This window comes from Schistocerca nitens, chromosome 6, assembly GCF_023898315.1.
Source record: "Schistocerca nitens isolate TAMUIC-IGC-003100 chromosome 6, iqSchNite1.1, whole genome shotgun sequence".
NCBI classification, from domain to species: Eukaryota; Metazoa; Arthropoda; class Insecta; order Orthoptera; family Acrididae; genus Schistocerca; species Schistocerca nitens.
Window position 1 is genome coordinate 47,662,814 of NC_064619.1, and position 22,577 is coordinate 47,685,390.

The window sequence follows — 22,577 nt, forward strand, 5'->3', positions numbered from 1 at the left end:
GAACAACTTCAGTTGGAAAGACCACATAGATAATATTGTGGGGAAGGCGAGCCAAAGGTTGCGTTTCATTGGCAGGACACTTACAAGATGCAACAAGTCCACTAAAGAGAGAGCTTACACTACACTCGTTCGTCCTCTGTTAGAATATTGCTGCGCGGTGTGGGATCCTTACCAGGTGGGATTGACGGAGGACATCGAAAGGGTGCAAAAAAGGGCAGCTCGTTTTGTATTATCACGTAATAGGGGATAGAGTGTGGCAGATATGATACGCGAGTTGTGATGGAAGTCATTAAAGGAAAGAAGTTTTTCGTCGCGGCGAGATCTATTTACGAAATTTCAGTCACCAACTTTCTCTTCCGAATGCGAAAATACACTGCTGGCCACCGTAAATGCAACACCAAGAAAGACAAGAGGTAGCACAACAAAAATTTATTTTGTAGATAACATGTTGTCCAAGTATCACATGATTACGTTTACAGACGTCTGTGACATGTGGTTCCTGCCAGAATCAGTAGCCAGAGTAGCCGCCATTGTTGGAGATCACCGCTGCCACACGTCTCGGCATTGAGTCAAAGAGACGTTGGATGTGTTCCTGGGGTACAGCAGCCCAAGCAGCTTCCACACGTTGCCAAAGATCATCTGGTGTGGCAGCTGGGGATGTAATCTGGGTCACTCGTTGAGCAACCATGGACCACATGTTTTCTATCGGCGAAAGATCCGGAGAGCGAGCCGGCCAGGGAAGCAATTCAATCTGGTTATTGACGAAGAACCTTTGAAAAATGCGTGCCACATGTGTCGCGCATTATCCTGTTGAAATATGGCTGTGGCCGAGCCCTGAAGGTAAGGAAGGACAACTGGCTCCAGCACCTCGGATATGTAGCGCCGGCTATTTAAAGTACCGGCAATGCGTACTAGAGGCGTGCGAGAGTAATATCCAATACCGCCCCATACCATAATACCCGGTGCAAGACCAGTGTGGCGGTGCATAATGCAGCTGTCCAGAATCCTCTCTCCACGGTGTCTCCACAGTCGAATCCGACCATCGTGGTGCTGCAGACAGAAGCGTGCCTCGTCAGTAAAGACAACGTCATTCAGTTCTGCCGTCCACATCCGTCTGTCATCACACCATTGGCGACGGAGACGTCTGTGGTTCTGCGTCAATGGTAGACGAAGCAATGGACGTCTTTCGGACAGACCACTCTGCTGTAAACGGCGTCGAATGGTACGCGCAGACACTGGATGATGCGTTACAGACGCAATGTGCTGTGCTATGGTTCGGGATGTCACTGAGCGATCCGTCAGTGCCACGCGCACAATTTGCCTATCAGCACGTGCAGTGGTGCACCGAGGTGAATGCGATCGACCACGTCGGTCCGTCGTACCCTCCTGCATCCAACGGTCACATAACCGCATTACAGTTGTTTGGTTTCGTCCAACACGACTAGCGATTTCTCTGTATGATAATCCACAATCTCGGTAAGCCACTATCCTTCCTCTGTCGAACTCGGATACTTGATCAAACGATGTTCGCTGTCGTCTACGAGGCATAACTGATCGTCTTGTGAAACAACCACAAGGTAAACACACGTGCCGAACGTACACTCGTCGAAATCGCCAAGCCTTAAATGGCGCTATGAGGTGGCGCCACAGGCGCGCGTGATGTGCGTCTGCGCTGAAATTCTAATCAGTTGCATATCTCATCGCTGCAAACCCATGGTGTAAATTTCACTTGATTCTGATGCTCCCTTCAGGGTGTTGCATTTACGGTGGCCAGCAGTGTATTTTGTGGAGCCCAACCTACATAGGTAGGAATGATCATCAAAGTAAAATAAGAGAAATCAAAACCGAACAGAAAGGTTTAGGTGTTCGTTTTTCCCGCGCGCTGTTCGGGAGTGGAATGGTAGAGATATAGTATGATTGTGGTTCGATGAACCGTCTGCCAAGCACTTAAATGTGAATTGCAGAGTAATCATGTAGACGTAGATGTAGAACATAAGAAATTCCAGTCCATAGATACTGCAATCAAAACAGAAAACGCCCTTCATTACCCTCAAGACTCTCTAAATTCACTGAATCCTGCTGGCTTTCCGCCAAACTTGTCTTACCACAGTTCGCGTTCTTAGAGGATGTCCTTCGTTTGATAAGGGGTGTTAAAGTGAAACGGGCACCAGAACGATTGTCAGCAGCTAAGGCAGTTTGTAGTCTGTCACTACGCGGCGCGGCCCGTAGCGATATATCATAGCATCTCGGGCGAGCCCATTCCGCTGTGTGGGCGCCTCACTAGTGGTCTCACAGAGTTTTGTGTGGCGAGGCTAAACATACACACACATACACACACACACACACACACACACACACACACACACACACACACACTGCTATTGTATGTTTTGACTGCGAACAGCAGCACCAGCTTGTCCCGGCGAACAATGCAACACTGCGGACCACAACGCAACACCCCACCTCCAAGCCCCGCTTCCATCAGCTCAGCAGAATGACAATCGGGATCACCCAAAAGCGTACATCGCCTATTTCCTGTGTGTAGCCGTGAATCACACAGAACCGAACACAGGAGCGCTCCATGCGTTACACGTTGTACGAAATTGAGCGCAGAGAAGTACCAAAGAGTTATTTTAGTTGATAGGGGCTTAACGTGTATGCAGTTAGTGAATTACTTCCTTTCATTCACTCATACGGTTTCTGCCATCAGGCTTTCTGATGCTTTGATGGTGTCCTTCACTATTGTTTCATTCTTGTGTCAGTCCCTTCATCCCCCCTACTAGTATGTCCTCCATAATCTTCTTTTCAGAGTTAAAATTTTATTTCCTGGTATAATTTTTTCTTGTTATTGGCTTCAGACAGTTCCTATTTAACAGGAACCAATTGTGTGATATAGTGATGCAAACTTCAGTTACAATACATGAGACTTTTGCTAGAGAGGGAATATCATCAACAGTCCCTCTGAGAGCATCCAGTTACCATGAACGGGCAGTACGTTGGTCTGCTCGGGGATCACTTTTGTCGAAAATTTTTGTTTAGAATATAGACAAAGTCACACTTATTGCTCATTGAACAAAGAGGTTTTTAGACGTTAAAAAAAACTACTGACATTATTGGTGGAGGCTTTGGTTTGGCTTTCTTCTTGGATTCTATGGTGTAAACGCCTTGTGGTTTCCTCCGCATCTGCTTTTGGCCCCGATATCGATGTTCAGACAGTTTTCACCGCCCCTTTAAGCCATCTGCTTGGTAATGTCACTGCTTTAATTCAAATCACTGCCCTACATTTCAAGTAACTACTTTGTAAAATTAATAGCGCCGTTTTCCTTCACTACAGTCTTATGATAATGTTTACCTTTATCTAAGCAGACATCTCAATACGTCACATAAATGTGTGACTCCACTGTAGGAGCCTCCAAACTATGGCCTTCCTTATGTATTCATATATTCATCATTCTTCATTATAATGATTAAAACCGATGTAATAAGAATAGACAGCCGAACTTGGATGTTTGTATTTATTCTGTCCACTAGCATAAAATGCATTTGTTGTACTCGTGCTATCAGGTACTGTGAAAAAATGTACATGGAACTGTATCGGTGTTTTTGGAATTTACATTGTCTGTTACATTTTACGCTTTTTATAAATCAGGAAAATATACATATGAGGTGAACACTCAGCTCCTAGACTAAGGCCGCCATACTGCTGCCTTAATTCGCTTATACTATGGGTTCCTTAATCTGAAAAAAATACTTTTTTGTCTTATTTTCTTATTTCACGATCCCCGCAGAACTTCTTATGTAATTTATGACGATATTTTGCTGCAGATACTAAATAATTATGGAATTCGAGGCCGATGAAAGAGGTGGATCAGTTTTCATCTACATGATCATTAACAAATCACTCAAATAAAATTAGAAGATATAGAAACACATCACATTCCACTTTTTTTTAGTAAATTACACAGGAACAACAAAGAATTCTCCTGGGAAACACCCGAAATTGATCATGTAACAGACATGAAAATCGCCGCTTTAGTTGTGGGACTTATTTTTTGATGTCATGACCAATTTCGGGATATTAGCTGCCCATCATCAGCCGCAACTAGTCGTGTGTTGTGAACCCGACAGCCGGGCAACTGGGTAGAGCAGAGGCCACCATCGCAAGCCAGCGCAAAGCGCGGGTTTTAACACAGTGGTTCAGCACTCACATGTGTAGTATAATTTCTGAAAAAACCGTGGCAGTCACTTTCCACTCAACAATGAAACTGAAACCTACAATATCGAGTTTTAGCTTTGATGAGAAAACTGGTGGACAAAAAGTGACACAAAATTTTAAGATATTAACGAAGTGTGAAATTGGATATGCACCTCAATAATCTAAATATAAAGCTAAATGTACTCACACACACTGCAACCATCCTCTTACGAAATTCAAGCCGTGCATCACTGCTACCAATTACGTGAAAATCTTGTATGCTTGGTGCTCCACAGCTTGTAAGTATCTATTAAAAAACACCTCGTTGTACAGCATTTGCTGCATGTCAAAATGTTTAATTACTACACCGGTATTCAGTCATAGCGCTCATGGTCAGTGGCATCTGATACAGTTGTTTGCTTGTGGTCTGTATCTCCTGCCACAGACGATCACCTCTCTGACCGAATACTGGTGTAACATTTAAATATTTTAGACGAAATCTATGATGATAACGAGATGTCTTTAGAGAGTGATGATAATGAACCTTGGCAGTGTCCAAACACTATTGACGTATGGAATTATCTGTTGGAGGAACTCCGTAATTTGCAGCAAAACTATTACACTGCAGAAAGAGATTGTCAGAGTAATGAAATTAGTTAGATACGGAGACTTCTGTAGACCAAAATGTAAAAATCTGAACATACTACCCTTGGTCTGTTCATATATGTAAAAAACACTAATAATTACAAAAGACAATATCTTAAAAAAGCAAATATCATAAAATGTAACTGATTTATAATCTTGTAATGTTGAATTACTTCTTACGTGTCAATACTACAAATATAGCATCCTCTTTCAAATACGAGACTTATACATATGGGAAACTAAAACAGACGCGAGATTTATATATAAATGAAACTGAAACAGTACTTGCTTCACCACTGATTCTCTTCTGTTTCTGAGTTTTTGGAGCGCCATAATTAGTTTGATTAACAATACCTACTGCTTTCAATTACGTCGTTTTTACTTATAATTATGTTACCAGTATGCAATATATAGTGGGGCTTCCATACTGCGGCATGCTTGGAGACCTGTCAGTGCCGAATTATCGAATATGCCTGATTATCAAGGTCATTTTTAAAAACCTGGTTTAAAAATGTTGTATATTCAAAACCTATAGTTCTAACGTATAAAAACAAGTACCTGTTTATTATTAAAAATAACAAGAAAGATTACAATGTAAAATATCATAAGTGTGTGTTACTTGACTGTAGAAAGAAAATTGAATTAGAAGCCGAATACCGTAATGCTGTATATAATCAGTTTAAGGGTCTAAGGTTCGGAAAAATTCTGTGTACATAAATAATATTTGGTACGCCAGTTACGAAATAAAATAAGCACCACTGACTTGGAAAGATCAAGAACAAGATAATTAATAAAAAATTGTTACCAAGAATTTCGTGCAGTATAATTAGTCATTCTCTTTAGGAATGGTGCAGATGTCTGAAGTCGTCGAGGGCCTGGAATATTTCGAACAGATATGTGTCTGCTGATGGTTTAGCTGAAGTTTTCTTCTGAGCCCTCTGAACATTGCAGAAACGCTAACTTGTTGCTTAGATTGAGCTCTCTTTTGACCAAATTTATTCTGTATGATTTGTGCTTGAGTGTCGGATATGTCAGATTATAGAGTGTCGGATTAATGCTGTTTGACTGTATACTGGTTTATTATTACAAAAGCAGATATACAATTATTAACTTGATCTACAACGTATATGCAAATAATGTACCAAGTCGCGATTTACAGGAATAACATGTTTCTAGCGCCTGCCTCAAATAGCGGTCACATTGCGTTGTTAATTAACCCAGTACTGAAAACAAATACATGTAAAGTACACCCACACCATACTTCCATTCCATGAAGGAAACAAGTCAATGAACATAAGCGATTTGTAAAGGGATCATTCATCTTTCGGACGAAGTATCGACACTACTTCTCCAGTTGTGACAAAATACAACAGCTACAGCCATCTTTATGATTTTATTCTACTTTGTTGCAACCAGTTTCAACGCTTCAGTGCGTCATCTTCAGTTGATGGTTCAATGGTTGAAGTGCTGACACCTAAGTTCCAGATCATTTGCGTATCCAGTAATGCTGGCAACTGATGAGATTATATATACAAAAACTATTTTGCCAGTATTTCATTTCCTAGCCAACCGGTTCTTGGTTTTATGGTACTTAATGAATAGGAAATGCAGAGGCACTGTCCAGGGCAAGCAATCGGTGCCATATCCTTGCCGATTGCAGTAATCAGCTGGGACAGCATTTCGTCATCACGATCGACCTTGCTAACTTGGTACGTTGGCACCCCCAACCAATCGCAAACCAGTGATGCTACCGAAATCAAGGACACTCCTGCAGTATTGTGACAGGGGAACTACCTGATACCCGAGGCATCAGCATGTCAACATTCCTGACTGTGCTGAATGCCACGCGGGGTTGCCGAGCGGTCTAAGGCGCTGCAGTCATGGACTGTGCGGCTGGTCCCGGCGGAGGTTCAAGTCCTCCCTCGGGCATGGGTGTATATGTTTGTCCTTAGGATAATTTAGGTTAAGTCATGTGTAAGCTTAGGGACTGATGACCTTAGCAGTTAAGTCCCATAAGATTTCACACACATTTGAACTGTGCTGCATGTAAGTACTGGCCTCCTAGCCAGCAAAAGATGGAGCTACTGCTGTGTGGCCTGGAGAAGCATCATTTGATGCTGCTGTCCACTGATGCAGTCAGCACCACCCATCATTCTTCAGTATCATCTACCACAAAGTGCAGCATCAGCTCTGATGCGCGACCGACCCATGTAGCATTTACCATCGCTAGATGCAGCCAGCCAGAAGTACAAGTTTGCTTCCTAGATGCCATTACTTCCATCACCAGCAGATGCTGGGACAGGCCTTCAACTTAACTTGCACGTGGCGCAGTCCTGACGGTCTGCAGTGCCAGCAACTGAAGCAGCTCCACTGCCGGCTGTGAATGCTTACCTTCCTAGGTTACTCCCCACTTGGGTCATACTAAACCACACAGATGGTAGATGAGGATAAGACAATGCATTGGCACTGAGGACCCCATCCTGCCCGCGGGACATGGGGATTGGACAATATGCTGAACCTAAGAGATAAATCAGCTGGTTCAAAATGACGGATTTGCTAATGCTCCCACCAGACAACCCACACGATTGTAGAAGGAGCGTCCTAATGACCTCAGTTACAAGTCTACTTCTGACGTTACCACCCTCCATCGGGGTCGACGCTAGAAAACACGGCCGATGTTGTCAATCAAGTACTTGTAGCACCCTCGTTAAATACACTCCTGGAAAAAATGCACCATAGAGGGCTGTGTCCAGTAACAACTGGGTACGATACATGCATACTGAGAGTCTGCATTGCTGATGATTCATTTGCCACGGTCGGTGGGGACGAGATGGTACTCCAGAGGCGTCTCCATACCACCTCTGTTTCGGCCCTGCAGGCAGTAACAGTGCTGAGTTGAGAGGTGAAAACGGTTTGCAATACTCGTTCTAGGGCACTGTCATGTCCCACCGACGAGTACATACCTTGTCGAATATCTTCAACCATCTGAAGGGATCGTATAGTGGACCTGTATAGGGTTGGATAGACGTATCGACGGATTGCTGCACATGCTGCACACAATGTTTCAATGGTGTGTTGCCGTTTTCAACATGGTCTCTCAAGTATATCCGCTCCTGTAGACCGGAATCTGGACGTCCACGTAATACAGAAGCGCGTCAAGATAGACGTATCGTACGAGCAGCAATGATCGAACGATCATCATCCAGAGACGAGATCTGGCCCACGTTACACCTGCTGTTTTATCAGGGATCACTGAGAACAATCTGGCTGCAGCAGGAATAAGATCATGTGTGCCTCTGACCAGGCTACCAATGATACTACGCATGGTGTCGTGAAAGACTTGACTGGAGAGTAGATGGTCTCTATTGTCTTCAGTGATTAGAGTAGGTTTTTGCCTTTATGCAGTTGATGGACGTACACGTCTACAGCATAGAGCTGGTGAGCTGGTGAGCTGCCTATTCCTGAGCGCATTCGCCCACGACGCAGATGCTATCCCAAGCATCACGGTGTGTGGGGCGCTGGGCCAGGGAAGGAGGGGGGGGGGGAGGCTATCAGTTGCAACTCGCGGCTACATTTGGTGTTTCTGCAACAGTAACCAATGCCTGCTACATCGTACAGGTTTTTATAGTCGTATTACTATCGTTTCTTCGAGAGGAAGTGGCCGTTCTTTTCCAGCAGGACAACGCACATCCACATACCGCTGTTGAGACGCCACACACTCTTCTGGGGGTACAACTGCTGCCCTGGCCTGTAATATCACAGATTTTTCGGTTATTAAATACGTATGGGACATGATGAAGAGGAAACTATTAGTTCTACAGAGACTGCAAAAACCACTGCTAAATAGCAACAAAAGCTGCAAGATTGAAAAATAAACTAAACTCCGTCGGAACAGGTCTCGAGAGGCCCAACAGTACCGACCGACCGCCGTGTCATCCTAGGCTGTTAGATATGTCTGGATGCGGATATGGAGGGGCATGTAGTCAGCATACCGCTCTCCTGGCCATTGTCAGTTTCCGTGACTGCAGCCGCTACTCCTAAATGAAGCAGCTCCTCAATTGGTCTCAGAAGGGCTGAATACATTCTGCTTGCGACCAGCGCTCCGCAGACCTGGGCGGTTACCCATCCAAGTGCTGGCTTAGCCCCACAGCACCTAAACTCGTTGATATGACGGGCGCCGCTGTGACCACTGCGGTCAGACGTTTAGACCATCTATCGCAGAATGCCTTGCACTGTTATCATCGTTTGCATGCAATACAATGGGAATCATACAGCCAACTTGTTACACGGCAAAGTTTGTCCAAACCTTTACCTAGGTTTTGTCAGATATAAAAATGTATTTCTCAGAAGTGTGAAGAGAGAAAGGAAGTCATAAGGCCCTGCTAACAGTGAAATTATCCACGGATTTGCTATGCTTAGCTATAAGGCCGTGTAAAATCTAAGGCAGACGTGCACCATACAAGTCACTTCTACCTTGGATTTTAATTGATCATTTTTACTGCTTACTAAGCCACGAGGCGTTGCCATTATTTATATGTATTATTTTGCCGTTGGCTATGCTTTGTAACTTCAGACAATGTGTAACAAGAATTATTCCTACTTCTGAGGAGGTCAGGTTTATAGGTATCTGTCTAAACCTAGATAGAAGTCTGAGTAAACTTTTGTCATTCAACTGCTAGGCGGTACAATTCCCACTGCAACCATAATTCTGCAGTTGATGACTCCTTCCATCTTCAAGATTTTAAAGTTTGCATGCAAGAACACAAGCCTGCGTTGCTTTGACAAGGGGATGCACTGCATACTGATGCTACTGTTTGGACATTCTTTACTGTGTTGTGTGCGTTTCATTTGGTCTGAATTTGTTCTCGTATACTCCTACAATGATGAGCTGTCTGTCACATTCCTTGTCAGTATAATGGCCTTGTCCTTAAGAGTGTTGCATTTTTCTTTTTCAGCAGTGTATGTGAAGGGCACTATTATTAACGGGAGTGACTCAGTAGCTGTCAGATTACAAACCTAAAAGTTCGCATTGAAGTCGTCCTAGGACCTATGTTAGAAGTTCATTTATTTCACCTCTGATAGTGATGAGTGGATGTACCACCAGCGTCCGGAGTTTGTTGTAAAGTGACGACCTAACAGTAATTATGTGAGGTATGTTCAAGGGGTACAGAAAGACAGTGCTGTGCCAGTAAAGCAGGCTGTTCCAAACGAGCTCCAGGGAGCCGGAGCGCTCCGGAGCGCTCACTGCGGCAGCTCGGAGCCCGCGTGGAGGGGAAAAGCGAACTCACTGCCCCCTGGCCGCATGCAGCCGCAACTGAAGCAATAATCCGTGTTCAGTGACAGCTATGACTAGCCGCGAGAGCGCTGTACTTCTGTTGGAGGATACTTTTCTATTCATTGAGAGGGATGGTCGTCTGCAGTGTCTTGTATGTCATAAAGTATTTAATTCTGCGAAGAGGTACAATATACAACGACATTATACACGTCTTCACGCAGCGCACTACGATCAGGTAGAAGGCGTTGCACGCAGAGAACTGGTAGCCAGGCTTAAGAACGATATACCAGGAGATGTAAGTTTAAAAACGGTTTCGTAATACGGAGGGTATCAAAAGATGCAACATATTTCGTTTTCTGTCATCATAGGTCGTACCACTCGCTCCTTCCGGCTCCTGGATTTCTCCCTTACTGTCTGCGCCCGTCCTGTCCGCCTCACCCCCACCCTCTACTACCATGGCCTCACCATTGACCGTCACCTCACCTGGATCCCTCATCTCCGCTCCATCGAATCCAAAGCCCGCCTCTGACTCCTCAAACTCCTCTCTGGCCGGACATGGGGGTTGCACCCCTCTACCATCCTCCACACGTACAAATCCTTAATCCGTCCCATCCTCTGTTATACCAGTCCTGCCTGGATATCTGCCCCCCCCCCCCCCAAATTCTATAAGTCCCTCCAGATCCTTGAGCGTCATGCTCTCCGCCTCGCCTTCCGTATACGCCTCCCGTCCCCCCACGCGGATCCTGTATGATCTCATTCCTTTCCCCCATCTGCTCCTATTCCTCGAACATATCCGCATCCTCTACACCTCCCGCCGTCTTGAACCCCCTCACCGCCTGGTTGCTCCTCTCCTCTCCGATCCTCGCCCCCTGCCACGTCTTCACCGTTGTGTCCCCCCTACCCTCCATCTCTACACCCTTCATCTCCTTTCCAAGGGTGGCTTCCATCACCTCCCCCTCCCGGATGATGCCCTCTCTCCCTCCATTTATCCCTCCTATCAACTCTGATCCTCACTCCCCTCTTTTCCTCTGTCCCTTTCCCGGGCTCCCTCTCCCCCCTTCCATCCTCTTTCTTCTCCACCTCCCCTCTCTTTGCCCCCTTCTCTCCCCTGCGTCCTTTTACATTTCCCTCCTCTGCCTCCTCTCATTCCCTCTCGCGTCTGCCTTTCTCCCCCTTTATTAGTCCTCTCCCTCCTTGGTTCCCACCCTTTTTTCGTCTTTTCCTCTCCTCCCTCCTTGTTTTCCCCCTCCTGCAGGTCCCCCCCCCCCATCTGCCTTTGGCTCGGGAGTGTCATCTTTGTGCTGCCACTTTCGTGCAGTGTTCTACAGTGAGTGTTCTACAGTGCGTGTTTTACAGTGAGTGTTCCGTGTTGTGTTTTTTGGGACTTGTTGCGAACGGCCATCATACTGTCGCTGGGTGTGCCTTTTATCTCTTGCGAACAGAAACCAGACTGTCGCCATGTTTTTTAATTGTGTGTCTACTATGTTACTTGTCTGATTCCTGTGTCTTTTATCTACATTGCCAACCCCTTTTGCTTTCTGTTTTAACTTTCCGCATTTTTACGCCATTTTACACTTTAAATCACCATTTTATCGCCTGTTTTTCCTTTATTTAAAAAAAGTCTGTAGGCTGTAGAGCAGCGTAGTAAGCTGCTGCCAGCCCGCCCCCTTCGGGGGGAATTGAAAATCAATAAAGAAAAAAAAATAGTTTTCTGTAATGCGTTTATAATTTTCAGGCGAATGAGAGCGGAGAAAACACTACTGAATCTGCAATTCGAGAAAGCTACAGGGTCGCTCACATCATTGCGACGAGTGGCAAGCCGTTTTCGGTGGGACCACTCGTAAAATCGAGCATGGTAGTAGTTGCAGAATGTTTGTTTCCAAGGGAGGTGCAGGCAATTGAAGGGGTTTGCCTGTAGAAGCAAACAATGTCTCGTCGAATCCTGGGCATGGCAGCGGATTTAGAGACACAGCTCAGGAAAAAGGCGGAGAGCTTTGTTGCATTTTCGCTAGCGTTTGACGAAAGCACCGACATATCGGACTGTGATCAGCTTGCAGTCTTTGTGCGTGGTGTCGCCATGGAGCTGCAAGTAACTGAAGAACTCTTGGATGTGGTACTACTCGATTACACCACAACAGGGCGTGACATGTTTGAAGCTGTTTGTGAACCGGTGGACAATATGAATTTGCCGTGGGATAAGCTCCAGATGAGTAGATCACATAACCAATGAGGAGGTATTGAATAGAATTGGGGAGGAGTTTGTGGCACAACTTGACAAGAAGAAGGGACCGGTTGGTAGGACATGTTCTAAAGCATCAAGGGATCACAAATTTAGCATTGGAGGGCAGCGTGAAGGGTAAAAATCGTAGAGGGAGACCAAGAGATGAATACACTAAGCAGATTCAGAAGGATGTAGGTTGCAGTAAGCACTGGGAGATGAAGAAGCTTGCACAGGATAGAGTAGAATGGAGAGTTTCATCAAACCAGTCTCAAGACTGAAGACAACAACAACAACAAGCTCCATTCTGTAGCGACAGACGGCGCACCACAAATGATCGGGCGTCACCAAGGTTTTGCTTCTCGTTTGAAAAATAAACTCAGGGACGAATTCGGGAAAGAGAGTTTGACTCTTCTTTGTTTTGTTCAACAAGAGGCACTGTGTGCTGAAATGGTAGAGCTAGGTGGCGCAATGAAAGATGTCGTGAAGTGTGTGAATTTTGTGCGGCGTCACAGTATGAATCATCGCCTATTGAAAGGACTGCTGAAAGATACGGAAGTGGAGTATGGGGATATACCTTACCACAGTACAGTTCGTTGGCTGAGTCGGGGAAAAGTTCCTGACGTTTTCTTTACCATTCGTGAGGAAATATCCCTTTTTCTCGAAATGAAAGGGGAAAAATGCGTTGTATTAAAGATATTAAATGGATATCAGACCTGGCGTTCGTAGCTGACATAACCATGCATCTGAATAATTTAAATCTGTCATTGCAGGGCAAAGGGAAGCTAATCGTTGACATGAACGACCAGATCAAAGCGTTCATGGAAAAGTTACGTTTATTTGAGAGGCAGATGAGTAATGGACATTTAACGTTCTTCAGTCGTCTTGCTTCTTTAAAACTACCTGAAGGTACTACTTTCGGCGTTTTCCAAGCAAAGTTAAAGCAGCTCATCACGTCGTTTGAAACACGATTCCGAGACCTCACTAGTTTGGAAATGGAACTGAAGGTGTTCAGCATTCCTTTTTCAGTTTCCTCCGATGCCTTGTCATCGTCACTTCAATTGCAGATTATTGATTTGCAAAATTCAACTTTGTTGAAAGAAAGGTACTACAACACGTTGGATTTGTCACGATGGTATCGTTCATTACAGCAAAAAACATTTCCCAAGCTTCACAACAATGCCGCTCAAATCATGTGCACGTTTGGATCTACGTATTCTTGTGAGCAACTTTTCTCAGCAATGAAAATAGTAAAAAGTAAGGGACGATCGTTTCTTCAGGATGCAACAATGAAGGCCATCCTCCGCATTAACGCTACGAACACTTTGACGCCTGGTATTTCCCGATCTTGTAATGGAAAGAAAATGTCAAGCTACAGAGGCCCAATAAATTTAGTATGCAATTTCTTGTAAAACAGTTGTTTCTTATTTATTTCCTGAACATCGTATTTCCTGGTGTAGCATGTCACCACGTCTTAGCAGCTGCGAGTATGAGGTTGTCGATCTTGTAAGACGCAGCTGGCACATGAAAACGCTTGCCCTGCCGCCTGCCTCAGCCAGCCGTGCCACGTGCCGGCGTGCCGGCCCACTCGAGTGGTCACAGCGAGCGACGCGGCTCCCTGGAGCAGGGAGCGCTCCGCGGCTCACAACGGAGCCGACGAGCTGGAACAACCTGCACTAAAGCATGGCCACTAAAGCACTGTCGCAGAGACTGGTTTGTGCTCCACTACTAACGGGTCCTAGGTGGCAGCATGTACCTCTGCTGCGGCTATGCATGATTATGGGAGACGAAACTACGCACTGGAACCTAACAGGCGGGATAGGAATAGCGGCCGGTGTGCCGCAGCGGGCTAGGCAAAAACGCGCGGTGTGGCGAACGGCCCGCCGCAGCAAAGACGGCGGTGGGTCCGCCTCAATGGCGCGGCCACCACAGCGGCAGGGCTGCCACCCTTCCGGTAATGAGCTCGTTAAGTGGCTCTCAGGGCCGGCCGACTCAAAGCTCTGTTTGCGGCGGCCGCTCTCAAAGAGACCTCAGCGCGAATGGCGACCCTGCCTTGGCGAAGCGCGGCGTGGGCGGGATGCGACCCGGACGCAGATATGTGGAGCGTCCGGCGGGTCCGAGACTTAATTAATGCGGGGATCCGCGCCAATTAAAAAAGTATCCGCTGCGAGCGGGGAGGGCCGAAACAAGCACTGCGCCTGTCCTCAAGACGCGAGGCTTCATCCGGCGGTGCACTGTGACCCAAATCTGTTTACATCCCAAGTTCTGGAAACCTTGCACCATGTTAAAAATAATGAGCAACAATTTTCAAACTGTTTGGTCCTTATATTTAAGACAGACAAAGTACATCAGGCTAATATACACTGATCTGCAAAACTTAAGGACGAAATGGATAAAGTGACATAATATGTTAACCACTCTGCGAAAGAGGGGGTCACGTTTCTAGGAGTAGAAAGCTAGACATCTCATGGTGTGAGATAAGCATGATTGTAGCGCCAAATGTGGCTCGCTCCATAGTACGAGGCAGTTGAAGGAACGGGAAAATACAGTGGACTATGGTGTTTTCTTCAATACAGCATGGCCCGTGGACAACATTGGATGACTTCACACGATGAAGAATCATTGGAAATCTGGAAGAAGAACGGAGTCTCACGAGCGTACCCTACGATTTAAGTATTGCTGATAGCATTGTTGTCGTGGATGGGGAAGGCTCTAACCCACAGGCACTGATTCCCAAAGGTGAGAAAGTGGTCGACCACCATGAACTACAGCAGCAGATGAACGGTACGTTGCGCAACAACATCCAGGAAGGGACCCATGTCAAACATAGCGTGCAATTCGAACGAAGTTTACACGAACTGTAAGGCACGCATCCCGCCCTCCACTTTGAGAAACCGACTGCGTGTGATCCGTCTCTTTGCCCTATTGACAGCCGCACATCAGTGGCACAGTTTGTGATGGCATCAAGAGCAAAAGAACTGGATCAGCGAGGAGACAGCAGATTCAGACTGAATAGCGGCTCTGGAAGTACCTTCATATGACGAGAGGCTGGAACACGTTATGTACCCATGAACATTGTCGAATATAACCGTTTTAGTTATCAAGGTGTTACGGTGTGGGGAGGTATAATGTTGCAAGGGCGTACTCAGTCCCAGATGTTTATACGAAGGTTATCCAGAAACTAAGGTTACAAGGCAGATGGATTTAGCACGGAATGTCCGTGGAGGAAATTGGTACCAATGCCGTGTACCGGAAAGCCAACGGAAGGAAATAGCAAAATGGTTCAAATGGCTCTGAGCACTATGGGACTTAACATCTATGGTCATCAGTCCCCTAGAACTTAGAACTACTTAAACCTAACTAACCTAAGCACATCACGCAACACCCAGTCATCACGAGGCAGAGAAAATCCCTGACGCCGCCGGGAATCTAACCCGGGAAATAGCACCTCCGACAACCAGTAGTTCGTCGATTCCTGTTGTGGTGACTGTTAGAAGTCATTTGGTGCTACGGAAGAATGTTGATAGTTATGTGGACTGGTGAAGTAAGAAATGAGCAGGTTGAGGAGGTTCCCCACGAACTCGGTGAAGAGAGGAATATGTGGGAAACACTAGGAAATGAAGGGATAGAATGATGAGACTTGTGTTAAAACACCATAAAATAACTTCCATGGGTCTAGAGAAATCTGTAGAGGGAAATAGCTGTAGAGAAAGACGAGATTCGGCGTTGAGCATTACTATGGAACTTCGACGACTGAAATGTGATTTGTAGTGACAAAGTAATTATACAAAACAGCGCTATAAATTTGTACCCGCGAGAATAACAGTAAACTGGACGAACTGTGTACTCGGGAAAATAAGTCCCGTCCGACTCGTAATTCCTAACAATTTAGAGTGAAGACTTTTAACTTGTGTACAGTGCCGTCACATCAATACACTTTGTTCTCGGAATATTCGAGAAATATTTACCAGAGATTAAGTGCGGCCATTTGCAGGAGTGAGGCCCACCTAATACTGAGCAGTGAATAGTAAGTGTTGGTAAGCATTCTGAAAGCAACGCAAGAGGAGAAGCTCCACTGTTACCAACCACTGCGCATTATTTACAGTTAACTATATTTCACGCACCTGTTACGAGTAGTGCTAGAGGATATTACGCGCCCTCCAAAATCAGGTAACCGAACGAGGCGACTCAGTGGTTGGGTGCTGGATCCGTATTCAGGAGGACGATGGTTCGTATCCCCGTACGGCCATGCACAGTTACGTTTTCCATGATTTGCTTAAATCGCTTAAGACGAACGCCAGCTTGGTTGTTTTCAAAGAGCACTCTCGGTTTCCTTCCCATTCCTTCCTGAGTCTAATCTTGTATTTCGTCTCTAATGACCTTTTCGTCGTCGAGGAGTTAAACCATCAACTTACCTCCTTAAATTCAGAGTCACATGTTTAGATCGGCTATGACCTACATTAGCGCCGAACGTAGGCTAACTACACAAAGACATCGGAATACAACAGAGACCGGAATATATCGCAAAAATAATTGTAACCGAGGACGCTACTCTGATATGCAGAGTTTTACACAGGAAGTCGTGGTGGGTCGGGTCAAACCAACCAGAAGACCGAACGCTTATGTTAAATAACATCCGACACCCGACTGAATCGACTCAGAGTATTGTCGCTACAACGGGTCATGGTAGGACGCGCACAAGGCAAGGTTCCACAGCTCGTTGTCTAGTCGCTAGCGTTTCTGCCTCTGGATTATGAAACACGTATGTTGTGCGGCAGCGATGCTGAGACATTGTAGAATCTCTGACCAGAGCAGTTGCGCTCGACTCGCAGTAGCGAGCAGTCAGTCAGTCTGCAGTAGTCAGTCCTCAGTAGTGCTTGGAGTCGGTTGCTAGCAGTAGCGGAGAGCAGTCCGCGGGCGTCGGCATCGCAATGGTCGAGATTCAGGACGAGGTATAATTTATTTAAATAAATAATCATGCAGCTTTGCGCTCATCAGATAATGTAACGAACAGTCATTGTAATTTAACTTTCAAAAATCGCCCCCAATAATAATTTTGATTTAAAAGCAATTTTAGAGACAATCATTCAAATTTCCTTCCATTTCCTTTTAACAAAGATTTTCAAAAGGTACTTCCAATGCTTTTCGTGCAAGCGCCAGAGAACAATAAGAGCAGAATTTTGACATGCAGTTTCACTAAGGTAAGAAATTTATTCTCGTTTCGCACAGGGCAAACACCGACTTTTCGGTTGAATTGAGTTTAGGTTATCATTACAGTTTCATTATCATGGGATTAGCGTTCATTATTTAATGGGAACTTGTACTTGAGTCAGATAGCGAGCTTTCATTTAATTGTCTTTGCCATTAATATTCTTGTGGGAAGGTCACACTTAGCTGTGGCTCCATTTCTAATAAATATTGTTTTTAATATTTCTTGTGGGAAGGTCACACTTAGCTGTGGCTCCATTACTAATAAATATAGTTATTTTTTTTAGAATTTGTTGTGGGGAGGTTACACTTGGCGACACCCAGTCCAGGATCGTATTTCGTGTGAATCTTTTGAAAAACAGTCAGATATCTGCTCTTATTTGCTTAGATATAATTACAAATTGGCGCAACGCTTTTACTAATCTTGTGACTTTCTTTCTACAGGTCAACGGCAATTCGTTGCTCTGTTGTATTTGTGTGTTGCTTTTTGTATTTGTGCTTATTTGTTTTGTGAATAATTGTGACTATTGTGAAAATGCCGCGAAAGACTGTGAATAGTGTATCGCGAGGGATTATGAACGAAACAACCGAATTAAATAACTTCATCAATAGTACTAGTGACACGCAGTGTAATGATGACAATCCTGCATGCACCGACAATCAATGCTTTCCAACCACTAATGATGACTTTTGTCTTAATGATGAACAAACGAACTCGATTGTGTCTTCTGTTGATTTGACGACAATCGATGACGCGGGGAGCTCTATTGTAATGAGCGCTGCCCAGCATAACACACCCGGTTTGGAAAATTCAAGTAACGTACAGACAAATTTTTCGAATGAAAATGTTCAGTGTACTGAAAGTACGCCGGATTTATTTAATTCCGAAATAATGTCTGACAGTGTACATCCGACTGACAAACCTTTTTGTAAATCACAGAATGACCAAATGGTCACACAAAACGCGACAATCGCAAATACACCATCAAACAGTACAGAGAATGGAGTAGGTAATATTGGGTTGGATCAAATTATGACATTTTTTAAACACTTTGATAAAAAATTAGACAATCTTAATGAAAAACAAGACAAACAGAGTGAAAAATTAGACAATAATGATGTAAATCTCAAACAACTTAATGAACAGGTCAGACAACAGAGTGAAGATTTCAAACAACTTAATGAACAGGTCAGACAACAGAGTGAAAAATTAGACAACAATTCCAGGCAGCTTAGTGAACAAATTAGAGCCGTTGCCGCGCAGTGTCATGACACTAAGGAAAAGTTACGCGAAGAAATTGAGACTTGTTCACGAAAAAGTAGCGAAGAAATTAGGTCTGTTGCTCATGAATTAAGAGAAATGCAAACAGCTGCAACAGAAACACTTAGAGCGGAAATCAGTACAGTCGCTAAACAATGCTCCGAAAAAGCTACACAATTACGCGACGAGTTTAAAACAATGACAGCAGAACTTTCGCGCACAATGGATGAAAAGATTGATGCGAAGTTCGAACAACAGAACACACAGATTAACGAACGTCTTAGTCTTCACATAGAAAACAGTGATACGCGTTTCCGCAAATTTATTGAGGATCAAAATAAAGTAAAACGTCAAGTAATGGAAACAATCACAGCACAGAGACAGGAAGACAAACGCAAAATGTTTGCGAAAGCAAAAACGTATGTAGACAACAATATTGCCACAGTGTCCGACAAGATTAATACTCTCGAACAGTCGAACACAGAATTACGTGACGAAATTTCGGATCTTAAATCAAAAACAGATACACACACAATAGATATTCAAACAGTGACCGACAGACTCGAACAATTAGAACTAACACAGGATTCCGATGTCGTCAAAGCTGACGTTAGAAAACTGAACGAAACTACACGTAGATTGCAAAACCAGATTAATGCCACTGACACTAAAACCGATGATCAGACAAAAATACTGACTGAAAAATATGATGAATTGGCCAGTCGTATTGATGCTATCGAAAGTGCTAATGACAATAAATCAGATGATACTTCACCGGTTTCGTTTAATCAAACACCTGAATTTCAAAATTTACAGCAGACAATTAATGAGATTGATTCATCTAATAACACTTTACGTAGAAAATTGTCTAGTTTACAACAGGAAGTAACAGAGATGAAAAATATTTCAGTTAATAACACATCACAGCAGATACCACTTTTCGAACATTTGCCAGACTCACGCAGCGCGTGTAATTTGGGTAATCTACAGAGAGTAAGGGACTTAGATTCCGAACAACCACAGTTCAACAGATTCTCTTACAATCCTGAACCTGTTCCATCTCACAGAGATGATAATTTCGATTACAAACATTTTCTGTCAGTGAGAAAGTTTAAAATATTTAAAAACGACAGAACACAGATTCACCCGCTAGATTGGATACAACAGTTTAGCTTTGCTTTTCCACCGACTTGGCCTGTAACGCACAAACTGGAATTCATTTGCAGCTTTTTGGAAGGCGAACCGGCAACTCGTATGAGGCCGATCGCGAGGCAATGTTACTCAGTGGAAGAATTTCAGAATGCTTTTCTATCAGCGTATTGGTCGAAGACGACACAGCGCGGAATTAAAGATCAGTTAATCAGTTTACCGAATTATGAGAACTCCAATTTTCCCAGTGTGACGCAATTTTTTGAGCACATGGTGCAACAAAACCAGTACCTAAGTGAACCGTACAGTGAATCCGCCCTCATACAATTATGTATCTCTAAATTACCGCGGTCATTAAGAGTGTCACTTCTGACGGGTCAGCAAAAAGAAAACATTTCGGCATTCAGAGATCTGTTACAGCTCTTGGAAGTACAACAATCTGATTATTCGTTTGTAAACAAAAATTTTTCGTATAACAGCCAAGGCCAGCAAACGTACAGCAATTATAATCAGACACGTAATTTCAATAGGAAAAGTAACAGACGCTTTAGGAATGACAACTACCAGAACTTAAATCACAGACAAAATACTGATTATCAATATCGTCAAAATTTTCAGCAACAGGAACCACCTTTTAGTAACAATAGACGTTTTCCACCACAGCAGCATGAAAGTCAGCCGGTTGGAATACATAACCAACAATGTAATGCACAAGGTCAACCAGGCTTTAATGTTTCGCCGCGTACACGTATAGTCCCAGATCCAACAAATAGTGACGCACGGCAGCAAGGAAATAACTACGTACAGAGAAGACAGTATTTCAATTCCTATCGCAATGCACCGTATAGGAATGACTATCACGACAGACGTAAAAATGACGAGCACAATTATCAACGTACATATAATAACAGTCGATCTTACCAACAGCAAAATTATCCACAAGAACCTATTCTCATGAATGAACCCGACAGTAGGTATCATCCAGAGCGTGGTACGTCTGGAAGAAGTAATAGAACTGTTCAAATTGTAGAAATGCCACAACATCCTCGTGATGATAATAGTAACACGTCAGATAGAATTTGACTAGATACTGTAAAAATCGCATCTTCCAATAATACAAGCACTACTTTTAACACGCAGAATGTTGTTCACGAGAATGTAATTACGTTTGACGACATCAGAGACACTCTTTTGCAGGAAAAACCAGTTGTTCAGAAAACTATTTCACATCCTGTCATCGAAATTAAAATTGGTTCATCGAAATTTTCAGCAGTAATTGATTCCGGATCACCTATGTCAGTCATTAATGAGGAAACTTTTAACGAGTGTAACAAAGAGAATACCTATCCCACATTACCTTTAGGCAAAACCAAAGTGAAAGGAGCAGTATCAAGTAAAGGAGTAGACGTTAAATTACAGACGCATTTATCATTTTGCATTGGAGGTCATACTTTTCATTCAAATTTTTGGATTGTTCCCTTGTTGACAACAGACGTTATTTTAGGCATGAACTTTCTGGTACAACACGACGCAGTGGTCGATTTTCAAAATTCTTATTTAATGTTGAAGGACGAAAATGTGCAATTGGCTTTAGAGTTTCAGCATTCATTATCTGCAGAAGAACAAACAATTAACCGCACAGAGGTCATTTCCGCAACACGTAACATAGACTGTAATTCCGCATTGTTCACAGACACGTACGTACACAACTATCATACTCCAGACGAAGCTGACTACGACGTAATGCAGATGATTTCAGATAAAGTTAAACAAAGCAGTGCAAATACAGATGACGAACGAACGCAATTACATAAAATTCTTTTACAGCAAGCTCCAGTTTTCGACAACATTCCTGGTACTATGTCCGGCTTTATGTATGAATTTCAAGTCAAACAGCACGACACATTTAAAGCTAAGCATTATCCCATTCCATATATCCACAGAGAACAAGTTAAAAAAGAATTGCAGGATATGCTCGATCAAGGAATTATTGAACCGGCAGTTAGTCCGTACATAAACCCGCTGCATATTGTTAAGAAAAAAGATGGCTCACTTCGCCTCGTACTTGATTCACGTCACATTAATGACATTATTATTAATGAAACAGATCGACCACAGACATTAGAAGAACTACTACAGAAATTTCACGGTACAGCTATTTATTCCACATTAGATTTGAAATCGGGATTTTGGCAAATACAACTTCATCCGAATTGCAGAAAGTATACAGCTTTTCTCTGTTTTGGTGACTGTTATCAATTTTGTAAATTACCGTTCGGCTTAACTATTTCTTCTGCTGCTTTTATTCGCGGTTTGAACACAATACTTCCGACAGAACTGAAAGACAGAATTACGACGTACGTAGACGACATTCTTATCGCAGAAGCTAACTGGTCTGAACATAATCTGATTTTAGAACGACTATTGCAAACTTTCCATGCACAAGGACTTACAGTTAACCTCAGTAAATCGCATTTTGGTAAAACTTCTATAAAATTTCTTGGACACGTAATTTCAGCAGAAGGCATTGCGCCTGATCCAGAAAAACTTCAAGCTCTACGTGACATTACTGTTCCTACAACGAAGAAGCAATTACGCAGTTTTTTGGGCTTAATTAACTTTTTTC